The 17,344-nt window shown below is 37.1% G+C and overlaps 2 long non-coding RNA genes across 2 annotated transcripts; one reads left to right on the top strand and one right to left on the bottom strand.

Annotated features, from left to right (window-relative positions):
• The first annotated feature begins 2,150 nt into the window (after positions 1–2,150).
• On the top strand, positions 2,151–17,344 carry LOC107681118 (uncharacterized). Its single transcript, XR_001633222.1, has 3 exons — positions 2,151–2,261; positions 12,186–12,202; positions 17,334–17,344. It is a non-coding gene; the product is annotated as an uncharacterized LOC107681118 (long non-coding RNA).
• Positions 7,173–12,799, bottom strand: LOC107681119 (uncharacterized). Its single transcript, XR_001633223.1, has 3 exons — positions 12,770–12,799; positions 9,547–9,706; positions 7,173–7,323 (listed from the first exon to the last, which is right to left on the bottom strand). It is a non-coding gene; the product is annotated as an uncharacterized LOC107681119 (long non-coding RNA).

Raw genomic sequence — 17,344 nt, forward strand, 5'->3', positions numbered from 1 at the left:
CTTATTATTATTGTTAATATTATTATTAGTAGTAGTATTAACATATAATAATATTTAATAATAATAATAATAATGCCTTTATGCATTATCACCAAACCACTGCCTTCATTAGATGTTTTATCAGCGCCCCAAAGGCTTATTTCTTGGTGAGTGTCCCAGGCCAGGACATGCAGGAGATAAAGTCAGGATGTATCTTTAATGCCAGATCATAAATGCCAGCACAGTGGTGCTTCTAGTCTGTATCCATTCCCTAGGTAAACCCACAATGCCACAAGAATCCACATGGCTGGAAGAGTTTAACTAGAAACTGACAGAGTAAAAAGGGAAGTCAACATTGAGCTGAGCTGAACTGTGAACTGGCTGGGGAGGTGTGGAACTCAGCCATAATGTCCCGGGTCAGGTTAAGTGTGTTTTCAGAGGAGGGTTTGTTAATAGAATGTGTTTCAACTCCCACTTATAAGTGTCATTTATAAGCGGGAATAAGCCAAGTAAGCCTATGCTTATTCTTGTGACCTTGAATTAAAACGGAATTTTGTTTATATTATGCAAACATAAAACTATGTTCACAAGATTCCATTAAAAGTTGGACGTCTATTGCAAAATAAGAATCTGGCAACTGATAAACTAAAGTGAGTCTGATTCCCGAACTAATGATTTTTACCAATTAGTTAAAAATGATAAATTACCAGTATGGTAATTCATCTTTTTACCAGTATATATATATATACAGTATATAAGTATATCAATAAGAATTAAAAAAAATTCAGCTTCCCATTATTTCCAACCCTGGCTCCCATACTAAGAAAGATTCTTAAATTCTCCCCTACAAACACCCGAGGGGTCAAGTATGCTGGATTAAACCATCTTTTCAGGTGCTGGCTCTGGTTCTCACATTAGCAGCCTTACATGTCTACAGTATTACCAATTGGATGCCTTTTATGCATACCTTTTTGACATCTTTGTGAGACTGAAATTCAAGTCAGCGAGGGGGGGGGAATGTTAAATTGGCTATGTGAAAAGAAAAACTGCAGCCTAACCACAGAGAAACAAAAACACCCCTTTTAAAGGTAAGTGGATTATGTGCACATGGCATGAGCTTTGTGACAGAACAGAGGTCACTGTTCCTCAGTTGTTCTTTCACCCGCTCTCGCCCCTTTCCCTGGAGAGGAGTGTTTCTCAAGGCAAACCTGTTTGTAGTTACAGGGTTTGTTGTGCTCCTCTGTTTTGTAGGTCAACATGTCCTCCCCCCATTAATTGGTGGCTCGGTGTATCACGCAAGGAGAGTCGCAGCTGCTTCGCATTATACAGGGAGAAATGCTGGTGGAAGCTGGTTATCTCTACTCGGAGCAGGTTCGTATAATGTAGACTGACTTACTGTGCCCCCTCATAGGCTCCTCTAACTGAAAACCACTATACTTCAGCAACTGTGACCAAAGTACAGGTTTTATGTCTATACAAGCAAACAAACACCCTCTATTTTGTATACACAGTGAGGTTGGGTACAGTTTTATGTGCTACCTCTGTCTCGTGAGTGCGTGGGTCTCCAGCGCAGACACCATCGGGATAAGTTAATGCTGCAGTATAGCTGGCCTCACATGATGAGTGATTTACATGCATTTTTTTCCTAATGCCAGGTGCTTTAGGCATAACAAAGACTAGTGCATAAACAACACTATTACTGCTCTGACAGATGTGCATTAGTACAAAACATGTGCATTTTGATTATTAATAAGATCAGCAACCCCTAATGAGAAACTGGTACTTAAGCAATATCACACAAGGAAAAGCAGCATGACTGTGAATGTGATATTGCTTTAATGTTTATACAACAGTTCAATAAACAAGGAATTATTGAGTAACTTGCTTACGCAAGTTACTTTGTCTGCTTTGCTTTACCAACATACTGTAATAGTTCCAAACAAAAGTCACAGATGCACTGTGCATCTTAATTAATTATTCTGTTACTCACTCATAAAAGCAGTCATATGTATCATAAATCAGCATTTTTTAATCCGTTAAATGAATGATTCAGTGACTGATTGTTTTGTTCCTGAAAGCATCAGCGTTTTTAAGGCGATTTGGCTGGGTGAATAATTCAATGACTCAATCATGAATCAGCATTTTTGAATTGGTTAAATGATTCAGTCATTCCCTTAAAGGGGTCATATGATGCTACATGCACTTTTACAAGTTGTTTGAACTGAAATGTGTGTTGGCGGTGTGTACACAACCACACTCAAATGATCAAAATCCACCCAGTGGTTTTTTTAATCTGCTCAAATCTTTCTCAAATTGAGCCAATCTCAGATGCCTGTCTGTGTGACATCACAAAAACAGGCCCCTCCCACGATAGTTTGATTGACAGTAGCGTTTCAGCACAGACTGGACTGGCGTCTTACCTTAGACCCGCCCTGAGTGAGCTGTCATCAGTCCGCCATTGTTTCACCACCAGAGCAGATGTAGACAAGAATGACTCCTAAGCAATTGAGGTGTTCTGTTGTTGGATGTAATAATGAACATAGCAGTCGTCATTTACTCCTGACATCTGAGCCTCTGAAGACGCAGTGGATTACGTTTATTTTTGAAGAGAATGCACCCCCGATCTACATAAATGCATCTATGTTCGCGCGAATCATTCGTGATCCATCTTCACCTACAGAAGAAGTAAGTGTTTTTTTAATGAATCTTTGCAAATCACCTTTCCTAATAATGTGCTAATTAGCACGATGAATGCGGCTAAAGTAAACAGTCCCTCAGAGAGCAGCTCGGAAGAGAGGGGCGGGGTCAGCATTAGCTCATTAACATTTAAAGGAAAATGCTACAAAACTTGACAGGGTAAAAAAGGTGTTTTTTACACTACCATTTAACCAAACTATGTTACAGACTTTTCATTAAGACCCTAAAGAATCATATCAACTTGTGGAAAATGGGCATCCTATGACCCCTTTAAGTCATCTACAATGTAACCTGCAGAAAAAGTCATCAGAAAAATCCCTACCAATAATAAATACACTGTCTAGAAAACAAAAAACACAGACATGCAGAATGCTGCTTCATCAATTAGATTAAAGACCGTAACCATACAATTTGCGGCATGTAAATTTAATCTCAGAATGAAAGGGGAAAAATAACAGGTCTGGTTTAATGTTTTCTTATGTTTTCTCTTAGTAACAGATCGCTGAAAGAACACACACATTGTTCATTTGGCAGGTGAGAATTTACTACTCGCCTGCGGTATCTAAATAGTGTGATTCAGTGTGATCACAGGCACATTAAAACCATCAAACAATATTATGCAATAATAGCCACACAATACGTCTTCAATAAAGTGCATGCCTATCATAGGCCACCTAGCACGTGCACGTGTGAAACAGTATGTGAGTTTGGTACTGCAGCCCTAACAAGCAACAGAACCGCATGAGAAAACAGATCCTCCATCATGCAAGCATCTCCTTTTTGTTGTTTTGTTTTTTGAAATAGTTTGTGATTGACCTCAGCCTCCTGATTTTCTCCTTGTCCTGGGCCTCATATTGAGATTTAGCAAACAGAGAAACTTAGTAAACCCCCTCCTTACTAGTTCTGTGCTTAACCCCGGCCACCTACACTGCCACGGGACGACTCTGCGAAGACCTCGCTCTCAAAAAGGAAATGGGGCAAAACTATCAATTCAAGACACATGTTAGGGAGCGTAGCCTTTTCCCTCAAAATAGAATAACCAATTACCAGTGCAGGAGTGGAAAATGTGAGGTGAAAAGGGCCAAGGAGAATGACATGTTTTTTGTTTTCATTGAAATGTATTGCCAGTGACAGACAATTTCTAACCTTCTCAGCTGCTATCTTAGTTGGCAACCAAAACAAGTCAAAATATTGTAGCAAAAGCTATTGCAATGAAACAGCGATATACTACACAGCCAAAAGTTTGTGGAACAAAAAGGGCAAACCACGGCCTGCAAAAAAATGTTTGACTAAGGAGATTACATGGGTGTATTCTTGATTTTATGCACCTGCTAGTAATGGGTGTAGTCCCAAACATTTCACTAGCAACTATAGTGAGCCGTGACATTAAAGGCAGCAGGCAGGGGAAATAAAACTCTACTTCTATCATGCAGACCTCTCAAAAAAAAAAAAAAGGTCATCGATGAAACACATACAATAATATAATTAAATATTAGTGATTTATGTGATGCTTGATCCCACAGAATGGTGTAGCTACATCATCTACATCATCTACATACAACGTTTTTAACAGTATCACAATGATATCAAACTACATTAATTTACACTAGTGGTTGGGGTCATTTTTTTTAAGGAGTTTAATACTTTTATTTGGAAAGGGTGCATTAACCCCCTGGGGTCTGAGGGTGTTTTGGAGGCCTGGAGAAGTTTTGACATGCTGTGCTTTTTTCAGTTGCTTATAAACATATAAATGGCTAAAGTCTAATAACACTGTAATCAGCACAAACTGGGCTACAATAATATGTGAGCAGCATGTATGTACATGATTGTGTTTTTGAGAAAGCAACGTTTATGCGTGGTTAGTGAAAAACTAACATTTTTAAATCACTTGAATAAGGCCATATAGTGATCAAAAGTGACAGTGAAGACCAAAAGGGTCTGTCTGCAGACTTGCGCTTGTATTCTCAGACTTGCATTCTCAGACTTGCACTCTCAGACTTGCATTCTCAGACTTGCACTCTCAGACACTTGCGCTTCCGCTAGCGACGTCACTTGCAGTCCTTATTTTTTTATTTTGTTCTATTTATTTATTCTTTTTGTTTGAATCTCTCAACATTTTACAACAGTAGCCAGGTGGTGAAGACAAGACAAAAGAAACTAAATTACGAAGTCACTTGCAATCACCACTTGCACTCTGCGATACCTGCGACGTCACTTGCAATCGACACAAATCGTGCGTGTTGCCAATGGAGACAAGACACTGTATTGGTGATTAAAGGGGTCATATGATGCTGCTAAAAAGAACATTATTTTGTGTATTTGGTGTAATGAAATGTGTTTATGCGGTTTAAAGTTAAAAAAACACATTATTTTCCACATACTGTACATTATTGCTTCTCCTCTCTGCCCCGCCTTTTTGAAACGCGTCGATTTTTACAAAGCTCATCGGTCTGAAAAAGCGAGGTGTGCTGTGATTGGCCAGCTATCCAATGCGTTGTGATTGGCCGAATACCTCAAGCGTGAGACGGAAATGTTACGCCCCTCACATACCATATTAAGTGTTTATGTTTTTCTACAGGAGGAAAACGCTTAACAAGAGACTTTGTGCATTGCGTTCATATTCTGCTGTTCTGTAGCCACGGATTTGCGGGTCTTGTCTTTTTCTTGCAGGACCCTGTACGTTACAGTACAAAATTAGTTTTAATCGTTTAATCACCACCACAGCTTCTTGTCTCCATTGGCAACACGCACGATTTGTGTCGATTGCAAGTGACGTCGCAGGTATCGGAGAGTGCAAGTGGCGATTGCAAGTAACATTGTAAGTTAGTTTCTTTTTTCTTGTCTTCACCACCTGGCTACTGTTGTAAAATGTTGAGAGATTCAAACAAAAAGTAATCAATAAATAGAACAAAATAAAAATAAAAAAAGACTGCAAGTGACGTCGCTAGCGGAAGCGCAAGTGTCTGAGAGTGCAAGTCTGAGAGTACAAGTGCAAGGCTGCAGCCAGACCCTTCTCGTGAAGACATTCATAATAAAACACAAGATGAATATTTCAAATGAATGCTGTTCTTTTAAACTTTCTAATTATCAGAAAGTCCTGAAATAAATAAATTGCACAAAATAAAATCACATTTCCCACAAAATATTAAGCAGAACAATGGTTTTCAACTCTGATTATAATGTTTCTTGAGAACCAAATTATACATTATAAGAAATTTTTTTTTTAATTATTATTTTAAATTGTAATATTATTTCACAATAGTACTGTTTTTATTGTGATTTTGATCAAATAAATGCAGCCATAGGAGACTTCTTTCAAAAACATTCAGTTTTAATAATAAAATACATTTGAGATTATTCCTTTAAAACCTTTATTTGAACATTTCTTGCATGGGTTACTTTCAATGACACAAAAGTAAAGCACAAACATACAAAAAAATGAGTCAATAAAATTATGACTGTATTGGAACCTTTGATAACTTTGAAGAATAACATCTGTAACATGAACATAATGTGCATAGGTCATTTTTGTTGGAGTTGCTGAGCAGGAATGAGAAAAATGGCCTCCCATAAGACTGAATTTACCCATTTAACCACAAATTAGTAGCATAACCAGCAGAGAAGAAAATTCAGTGCTAAATCAACATCACCACAGAGAAGGCCAAAAAAAAAATACAAAATCTAATTCTTCGAGTAGCAAAAACAATCCGAGCGAGTGATATGTTGAAGAGAAAGTACTTTTCACACAATGGGCTGCTATAATGGTCAAAACATTCCTAGAAATAGAAAGCATTTGGGATCCTTTCGGGAAGACAACCACAGCAAATATACAAACATGCCAGAGCTACTTTTCAATACATGAACTGATCTGCTTTTTTAATCTATCAAGTGATGGGGAAAAAAATAATAAAATCTTAGCTATCAAGAATAGTTTTAGTGCACCTTTTCCATTCCTTTCTCCCACATAATCATATAATTTCATACAGGTATTCACATGTGGGGTGGGCTATCAATGTGAAGCTCAATGAGCCAATGTCAACCAAACACAATGGAATTCTCACAATGCTGCTCCCATTCCAGTAACCTCAGGGGCACAACTGACAGAAATCAGCCGAGACAGAAGACGAGACGTGACCGCTCTATGAGCACTCACAAACAAATTGAGAGGTTCAGACGAGCAGATACTGTGGGCAGTGAGTTGTGGCCCTTTCCCGCCAAGCGAAGGGGGGTATGGCGTGGTGGTCCAGCTTTCCTCTCATTAGGATTCCTAATTATGGTGACTTGTAGGAGTAGGGCACTCTCCAAACGGCCAGTAACTGGTTATTAGAATATTATTACAAACATGAGAGGTTGGCCCTGGGCGGCTGATTGCCTGCTCACGTGGGAGGTGCAATTTGGCTGGAATGTTCAAGGCAGGGGGGACTTGGAATTGGTTGCCTAGTAATGAGAGCACCATGGCACATTCAGTAATTACCTGGACCAAAGGAAAATGAAGCAGGGGCTCAGATTATATGCCAAATTTGTTTTGATTTCTGTCTCCAATAAGGCGGGGAGAAATTAGCCAAATCCTTAGCCTTAATTCATCCCTCGGTTTGCTTTGGTCTTCTAAAATTGGCCACTGCCTCCCACCTGGAACCAGGTCGTAACCTGCTCCCTCAAAAAAAGAAATGAATTCAAATTAAAATGAACTGGAACAAGATAAATGTGGATTTAAAAGCTATTTGTTCTCTCATTTTATTCTGCTAAACATTATGTTACAAGGGTGTGTGGTGGACATCTGAAATGAGGAAGATGAAGTTCCCTCTCTGGGTTTGGGTTGTTTAGTTATAATCAATATAAATTAATGTTTTAGTTTTATTTGATGTTTAACACAGTGTCTGGGTTTAAAGCTTACCTCACACTGGCAACCAGACTTTAAGGAAAGGAAAGAAAGGAAAGGACGTGTGGCCAAGTATGGTCGAATTTGAATTCGAATTTAACCCATCCAAGTGCACACACACTGCAGTAGTGAACAAACACACATGCACACACTGTGAACACACACCCGGAGCAGTGGGCAACCAATGCTGCGACAATCGGGGAGCAGTTGGGGGTTCTGTGCCTTGCTCAAGGGTATCACCTCAGTCGTGGTATTCCTGCCGGACCTGAGACTCGAACCCGTGTCCTTCAGGTTATAAGTCCGACGCTATATCAATTAGGCCACGACTGCCCCTATAATTTAATATTATCATTTATTTGTATAAATATACAGTACTGACATTCATTAAAAACATCAACTATTTACGATAAACCAAGTGTATATTTTAATTTATGTACATTTTTTACATTCAAAATAATCACTACTATAATACAGTAAAAAAGCGCATTAACTGTGGTCCTTCAGTTAAATTTCGTGTGTTACTTAATATAATATAATATTACTTAATGTTCAAAGGGGTTAGCTCAGGGCTGTCCAAACTCGGTCCTGGAGGGCCGGTGTCCTGCAGAGTTTAGCTCCAACCCTAATTAAACACACCTGAACCAGCTAATCAAGCTCTTACTATTTAGAAACTTCCAGTCAGGTGTGTTGAGGCAAGTTGGAGTTAAACTCTGCAGGACACCGGCCCTCCAGGACCAAGTTTGGACAGCCCTGGGTTAGCTATTTTACGAGCGATTCACGATCAAATGACTCTTATGAACAGACATTTTTAAAGAATCAGATTCAGTTGAGTTCAAAACTCCCTCACTGAATCACGACTCGTCTGTCAGTTTCCACTTCATAACGAATCAGAAATCGTAGCCGTCATAAATACTGTACTTGAGGTTCTGTGAGACTTATATCCATTTACTTGTAAGATTTATATTCACAATACACGTTTGTTCAGTCAATTAATAATGGTATTCTAAATTATTGGTTACTGTTTATCATATTAGGTCCAGATTTTGCCTGTATGTATATAATGTATATAGAGATAATTTGGCTTCTAAATGTTTGATTGTGGGAGCAAATGGTGCAAACAGACTTTTTTTCCCTTGAAGACTTACTGATAAGCAGGCATTACTGCATTTAGACTGCATAGTAGCGATGTGTGGGCACTAGCTTGTCTACTTCAGAGAGAATGCCCCTCATATGTAAGATTCTGCAACGGCCATATTTTACAACCTTGATGTAGTGCATGCAAACATATCACTATTATGTCACAAGTCCCTCATTGAAGCATCCAGCACAAACTGTACAACCACACAGTGTGAGGCAGCACATGAAGACACAAACGCACTCCACTGATTCACAGTGCCAAGATATTAAAGTCTGAGCAGAAAACAGACAGACAGATTCAAGGATTCTAGACTCCTTTAATTTGCTGTTGTTTGTACATTTGTGGAACGTGTAAATGATGTAGAAAGCAGGTGGCTCCAATCATCTGGTCGGCAGCTGTGTCTTTCTGACTCACTTATTATACCTTGACCAGGCACCAGAACATGAATACACGCTTAGACACACATATGGCATGGAGCACAGGCTAAAATTGACAGCTGCTTTCTCAGTCTTACTGTTAAAGTTCAGCAAATGAGCACAGACTACAAGAGTCTTGTCCTCTTGAGATTTAGTTAAAAACAAAAGGGCCAAAAATGGGTTCTCCCTTTTTTCTTCATTACTGGAATCCTACTCACTGCCATTTCTGACAATGCATTGAGCAACTGTTTGACTCACTTACATGCGCTGCAGTTAAATGAATCACAGCTGCAACAAACACTTCTAATTTCACCCAGAAAGCGCTAGATCTTAATCTTTTGTGCTGAATAATGAAAACAAACAACACCGCAAATCTTTTGAATTCATCCTGAGATAAGTGTAAAATAAGACCAGTAATTGCAAATGAAAGCTCTTACCTCATATGACCGTTGCTTGAATTCTTGAATTTTTATAGATGGGTCCACACCCAGACAGTCAATAATGTCAAATTTAATGGGCCGGGACAAAAAGCCAATGGATCCTGCACAACAAGTTCTGGAACTGGCATGTACTGTAGCAGCATACATAATTTGTGGACTAAATTCAAAAAGAAAAAGCCGTCAATAAGATACCTGATCATTTGCCAGCAACAGTCTGATATTGTTTTCTAGACTTTTCTACCCATCATCCATCATAATTAATTGTGGGAAAGTACAGAACAATTTACAGAAAGTCATTAGGTCACACACCCATATAAAAGAAAAAAAAATCTATTTAATTTCTTAGTATTTTGTCTTCTAGACAGCCATGAGATTAGAATATGGAGATTTTTTACTCAAGTCTCCCGTTTCTCAGATTTTCTTATGAGAAAAAGATCCTGGTAATCTTGTCATCTCAAGTTTCTTAAAGGGATATTTCACCCAAAAATGAAAATTCTGTCATTAATTACTCACCCTCATGTCATTCCAAACCCGTAAGACCTTTCGTTCATCTTCGGAACACAAATTAAAATATTTTTGATGAAATCTGAGAGCTTTTTCACCCTGCATAGACAGCAACATAACTGAAATGTTTTATGGCCCAGAAAGGTAGTAAGGACATCGTTAAAATAGTCCATGTTACATCAGTGGTTCAACTGTAATTTATGAAGCTACGAGACTACTTTTTGTTCGTGATACTCTCATGAATGCCCGTCAAAGACTGACACAGAAGAGAAGAAATTGTTTAATAAAGTTGTTATTTTTGTTTTTGTCTTATTTTTGTCTTTGCGCACAAAAAGTATTCTCGTAGCATCATAAAATTACGGTTGAACCACTGATGTCACATGGACTATTTTAAAGGGGTCATATGATGCGATTTCAAGTTTTCCTTTCTCTTTGGAGTGTTACAAGCTGTTTGTGCATATATAAGATCAGTAAAGTTGCAAAGACTAAAGTCTCAAACCCAAAAGAATATTCTTTATAAAAGTTAAGACTCTTTCACACCTTCCTAAAATTCCTCATTTAAACATGTCCCCACAAATCTACATCAACGTGTGGGAAGATTTGTATAACACTACCCAAATGTTTATGCAAAGAAAGAAGGCGTAACTTTTATTCTCGCTGTAGTATTGTTGCCATCACCATGTCATGGAGATGCTGTATGCTTCCAAATATTGTAAGGGGCGTAACATTTCTGTCACATGCTTGAGGTATTTGGCCAATCACAATGCACTGGATAGCTAGCCAATCAGAGCACACCGTGCTTTTCAGAACGATGAGCTTTGTAAAAATCGACGCATTTCAGAAAGGCGGGGCAGAGAGGAGCGACAATAATGTACTGTATGTGGAAAATAATGTTTTTTTAACCTTAAACCGCATAAACACATTACATTACACCAAATACACAAAATAACGTTATTTTTAGCATCGTCATATGAACCCCTTAATGATGTCCTTACTACCTTTCTGGGCCTTGAATGTGGTAGTTGTATTGCTGTCTATGCAGAGTCAGAAAGCTCTCGGATTTCATCAAAAATATCTTAATTTGTTTTCCGATGATGAACGAAGGTCTTAGGTCTTAGGTCTGGAACGATTTGAGGGTAATTAAAGATTATCCCTTTAAGAGATCTCAACAAAAGCTGCAATAAATAGTCAGATCTCAAACATTTCTCAAACTTTCTCCCAAAACAAAATGATCTGCACTCTTGACAGTTACTGTATGCCAAGCAATTAATCTCATTGCTTTTATTTCTACGTATTTCTTTTAAGGATCTTCTTCTTCTAAGATTCCTGAACTATGTAAGAACAACCTCTGAGCAATAAAATTTTCCTAATGTGCAGGAAGAGAAAAAAAAACAGCTAAATTAACAGCTAAGATAACGGCTGTTTCATGAGAATCTCATTGTTGTCATCATCTGAAAGTTTTAGATAGTGTTTCCCGTTCGTTACGTCTTTAGAGTTTTACGGGAAAAAGGAGGAGTCAATAAAATGCAGTATTAGTCTTCTTGTGATGTCACTTCTCAGCCTTGTGCCTCTTGTGCACATTTTCCTGTGTTTTCATTGCTCTGGGGTCTCAGTCTGTTCCATTTTTTGTTTCGGCCCTTTAAATTTAATTGCACATAAAGTCATTCACAGCTCAAATTGCCACTTGTTTGGGTGAGGCAGAACTGGCACTGCCCTCTTACTACACTAACTCACACACCACTGAATAAACCAACATTTAGACTACGAAGTGCCACCAAAACAAACTTTCACATTTGAAAATGGGCCTAGTCTCCATTTGACGAGTTGTTACTGAACGATTTGTTATATTGGTTCACTTCTGCTACTTCAGACCAATCTTTTTATCCTCAGCAAAGCTTTTGAAATAGATCTGGGGTAAAATTCAAGAATACAGTTTCTGAAATGTATCTGAAATTTTATGCACCCTTAAAATCTTCTTGATTTAACTGCAGACATTATACGGTGGGATCACAAGGGTTACATCCAATAATGACAAGTAATGTCTTAACTATGTCAAAACCAGTTAGGATGGACAAACTTTACAGTCTTGAAGTATTTCCTTTTTTTTGTTAGAGTTCAAGTTTTCATTTTAGTTTTTTTTTTTTTAGAAGTTAACAAAATAGCTACTCTTATCAAGGCAAAAGCTTGTCATTAAAAGCATATTGTTGTCTTACCCCAAGTCACTATGGTCAGCCTACAATAATGATTTAAATTCAGAGCTGTTGGATTCAATATGGCAGAAAATTTTTGGCATCAACCATTCATCCTTACAAGTTTATCTCATTAGGACTTTCTTCTTGCTAGCAACTCTTTAATTTTATGTTTAAACCACAGATGTTGATAAAGAGCCCAGAATTCTGTAGTATGTCTAAAGAAGGATTTCTATAAAAAGTTTTACCAGACTCTGGTTAAGCTCAGGCACTTAAACTATTAAAAACTATTTATTTTAAGACAATTAAGAAAATTAACAGCATGCCTAACAGGATGGGCAGAAACAGCTAGACTGAGAGTTTGCTTATCGTCAACCTAAAGTTGATTTTTCTTTTATATTTTGAAATTTGGATATTGCCATACTAATTTCCAAAAAAAATTAATCAAACAAATAAAATGTTACACAGTGAAACTAGCCAACTAATAAAACCATCCCCCAAAAAGAAGAAAAACCAATAATACTTACTGATGTTTGTGTTGTTTTCCTGCTAAAGTGATGTCACTTCCTGGATTAAGGAACTGGCTTTTGTTAAAGTGATATTGCAAAAGACAGAAAAAAAATAAAATAAAAAATAAAATCGATTTCATGTTTTGAAACACATTGATTAGATAAAGGAAAAAATTATTATGTCTGGAAAATCTCCTAATAAATAGCTGTTTTTCATGTTAGAAGTTGTGATGTGGCAATAATGGCGACATCCACTCAAAACAAAGTCGTAAAATTATTCACTCCTTTGGTGGTATAAAATAAATAATAAATAAAAGAAATAATGGATAAAATAAAACTAACCAATATGACTTGAATCTTTAGAAATTGTGGGTTCAATGTTTTATTCCATGTATTAAATACAAAATTATAGTGCATACTAGGAATGTCCAGTATGCAGTTGTGATGGCTACTTCAGCAGGTGGCATGATCAAATTAATCACTATGGTGAGACAAAAATCATAACTTCAGCACCACAGTGAGTTGATGTTCAACATCAACAGTGCAGTTGAGCTGGTCTGCATTCACTCTCTGTATCCACATAACCGCTCTCAAACTAAGAGAGCAATGATCTCACTGCAGCCTTTCCGGTGTAATACACCAGTGCCATCCATCACAAGGATAAACAACCATTAATGCGCCATATCACTGGGTCTGTGAAATGTTGTATGAGTGACACCGTTTGGAAGTTCATGGAGTTCATTGACAAAAAGGTGTGTTGTGCAATCTCTGGCAGTTTAAATGTGTCTTTACTTTCTCACAGTTTTTGATGAGTTGGAAAGTGAAGAAAAGCTGGGTTTAAGCCAAAATTGATAGACCATTTGCATTACCATTCAAACTGGGCCATTGTATTGAAAATCTGATTTACTTTTTAGAATGAACCAAACACCCCATTTAAACATTCTTTTAATGTTAGGGTTAAGGTCTGGGGAAGGTTGTGGGTTATTTCTGTTCTACCCATGTTGGACGCACATCCTGTAGTTATTACCTTGTTCTGCCTGACAAGATATACAACCCATGTTGTAAATTTAAAGATTATAGTTTACATTATTGATAGGTCATCTTGAGCTCGTAGGTCAGATTTTCAGAGAACCCCCTCAGATTTTTAAGCCAAGTGGATTCACAACATTCAAACAAAATTATAAATGATAATTTAAGTAAGCTGCATGATTGTCATATTGTAGGTCAAAAAAGTGTTGTCAGAAATCATCCAAATTTGGTCAGGCAATCTAGTCACACCCTACAGTTTATTTATATAATGTTACTATATTATATTTCTTATACATTGTCTTCAGTTAAATGCCCGCTAAAAATGTTCATTATAATGTACAAAACAATCGCCCTAACAACAAGGTGAACACTGCAATAATATTAAACAGATAGTTCACCCAAAAATGAAAATTCTGTCATTAATTACTCACCTTCATGTCGCTACAAACCCGTAAGACCTTCGTTCATCTTCGGAACACAAATTAAGATATTTTTGATGAAATCTGAGAGCTTTCTGACCCTGCATAGACAGCAATGTAACTGAAATGTTCCCAGGCCCAGAAATGCAGTAAGGACATCAGTAAAATAGTCCATGTGACATCAGTGGTTCAACCGTCATTTTACGAAGCTATGATAATACTTTCTGTGTGCAAAGAAAACAAAAATAATGACCTCATTTAATGTTATTAAATGTATGACCCATGCAAATGAGAGAGCAAGTGAAATGAGAGAAATTAAAATATTGCTGATTTTGGTATGGCAATGGTGAATATTAGAAATGATCAAACAACATGTTGCAATTGACCAATCAGAATTTAATATTACAGTTTATATTCGTGTGGGAATTGCTCCTACATAACACTTTGGACGACCCAAGTTCAAAGTCCTGCTCATGGTCCAGTCAAAGAGTCATCAATCCATCAAAAAGCAGTTGGGCTCAGACTACGATATTTTAGCTTCGAACTATGAATCCATCCAGTCGGAGGATATCAAACATTTGATATTTTGAGTTGATTTTAGAGCCCATATTGTTCTATTGTGAGACGCATGATTCTATGTGAGTTTGTTGTGTTCATAATGACTTGAAAGTCTGGTCTGTGATCCTCAACCATTTAGACTACAATGCCTAGTTTGTCCTCTTCCTCTCCATTTACAAATTCGGCCAGTGAATGACGCCTAGTGTTAAAAATCTGTTCAAATTTTAAAAGTAGTGTGTATTTCAGCCTTAAGTGAACAAGGACCACCAATGGTGCCCCTCAGAAAAAATTATATTAACCAATTCTAATCTACCAATAGGGACTAACCGGATCATCCTAACCAGCTCAATTGAACTGTCTAGTACTGTCTAGTTGAACAGGAGTGGCAATATGGTACTTTTCTGTTTGTTTTAGAGATACATTTTAATGTAGCACTGAGTGTTTGTTCATATACAAAGCATAAGTAGCTGTATATTTCGTGCCTTCAATGTTTAAAGCAATTACAAGTTTCAGAAACCCACCACTTTAAGTGGTCAATGCTTTATTTACATACTAAAAGTCTTTTCACCACTGATTAAAAAAAGGATGTCTCGACCCAAATCTACACTCATGATGTATTATATATCTGATCGAATGACCCAAAGTTTAAACATGAAGTATTTTACTCATACTGTTAGTAGTGACCACTCACACGTCACATAAGTAGTCTAGCAGTCGGTGTCAACAATGACACTAAGCTGGTAATCCCTTTAACTCTGGTGTGGCATCTTAATGAACCTCTAATGCATCTCAAATGTATCTTTTATCTGCCGAAGACCTTCAGCAGTAGCAGACAGCCACAAGTTTGGGCCCAAAGAGGCCAGATGTGTAAACACAGTAGTGTTCTACTCCCGCTGTACATTCACCATCATCCTGTGACTCACCCCCCGAGACCTCCGACATATAAACAATTATCAGAATGTTAAGTTTATTTGACGGTACTCTCGTCTCTCTGTGGGATGCTTGTTGGGGTTTGAACTCAAATTTTGTTTGTTTTTGAATTTGTTTTTGCTGTCACAGGAAGTATTGCTTAACCATTTTTGGAAATGGCAGATTTCACTTTTTCCTGTTGTGACGTTCAAGATGCCAAAGAAGAATTTCCGCATTTCCTGAGAAAATAAGAGAGAGAGAGAGGATCTCGTAAAAAGCAAAAAGTTTTATGACTCATATTTAATTATTATTTGGGGTACATTATGAAAAGAAACTTTGTAGCCCAGCATGTACTGTAAATAAAAAGGTCACCTGGTTCTATTTCCTTATTCTATTCAAATATCCATTTATCCTAGTTAAAAAATTATAATAATTCCAACAAAACAAAAATAAACGGCAATATACTTGGAAATATAATACGATTATATTTTATACAAAATTATATTCATATAATACATTTCCATGTATGGGATACTAGTGCTTATATTTTTCAGCATTGTACATATTTTGCAGTTTAGGCTATATGCATGGACTGTGTATGGTTATACATATAAAAATATATAAAAATGAAGACAATAACTGCACTACATTTTTACATGCAGTAGGTTTATTGAAACCTTTCTTTAATTAACTTCTGTTTCATGAGTTAATGCATGGGTTTACATAAAGCTGAACACATATTCATAAACTTATCTCACTTTCTTTTTTACATAGTAACATTTCATATATGTGATGTGATTATAAGAAAAAATGTTTACTGAAAACAAATCTTAAAATTTAATTTTTCTTGGACTATTGGATGTCTTGTTATCTGAACATGTTTAAATAGTATATACTGTGTATATATATATATATATACAGGTGCGTCTCAATAAATTAGAATGTCGTGGAAAAGTTCATTTATTTCAGTAATTCAACTCAAATTGTGAAACTCGTGTATTAAATAAATTCAATGCACACAGACTGAAGTAGTTTAAGTCTTTGGTTCTTTTAATTGTGATGATTTTGGCTCACATTTAACAAAAACCCACCAATTCACTATCTCAACAAATTAGAATATGGTGACATGCCAATCAGCTAATCAACTCAAAACACCTGCAAAGGTTTCCTGAGCCTTCAAAATGGTCTCTCAGTTTGGTTCACTAGGCTACACAATCATGGGGAAGACTGCTGATCTGAAAAATCTATAATTTTGACCCATACAATGTATTTTTGGCTATTGATATACAAACATCCCCCAGTGACTTACGATTGCTTTTGTGGTTCAGGGTCACATATATTAATGCTATATATTTTTCTGTGTGTCCCTGTGTCCACAGTACTACTGTGCCCCTGTGCAAATGTAAAAGTACATGCATAATAAGAATTTTAAGATACTGAGGCACCAATACATGGACATATCATACCAGTCTGATTACAGCAACCTGGAGTTCTGTTTTAGTCGTTATTCAATCTTAGCCGTTAGATCCATTCACATTACCTGCACTGCTAATCATCGCCTCATAGACCTGGATTGCATTTCAAAACAGAATCAGGCCGGGGTCAGTTCAAGGTATGAGCTGCCCTTATATGTTCAACACATTGAACTGAGACATAAAATGACTAAGATCTAGTTAAA

The sequence above is a fragment of the Sinocyclocheilus anshuiensis genome, unplaced genomic scaffold (genome assembly GCF_001515605.1).
Source record: "Sinocyclocheilus anshuiensis isolate Anshui unplaced genomic scaffold, SAMN03320099.WGS_v1.1 scaffold412, whole genome shotgun sequence".
Classification (NCBI taxonomy): Eukaryota; Metazoa; Chordata; class Actinopteri; order Cypriniformes; family Cyprinidae; genus Sinocyclocheilus; species Sinocyclocheilus anshuiensis.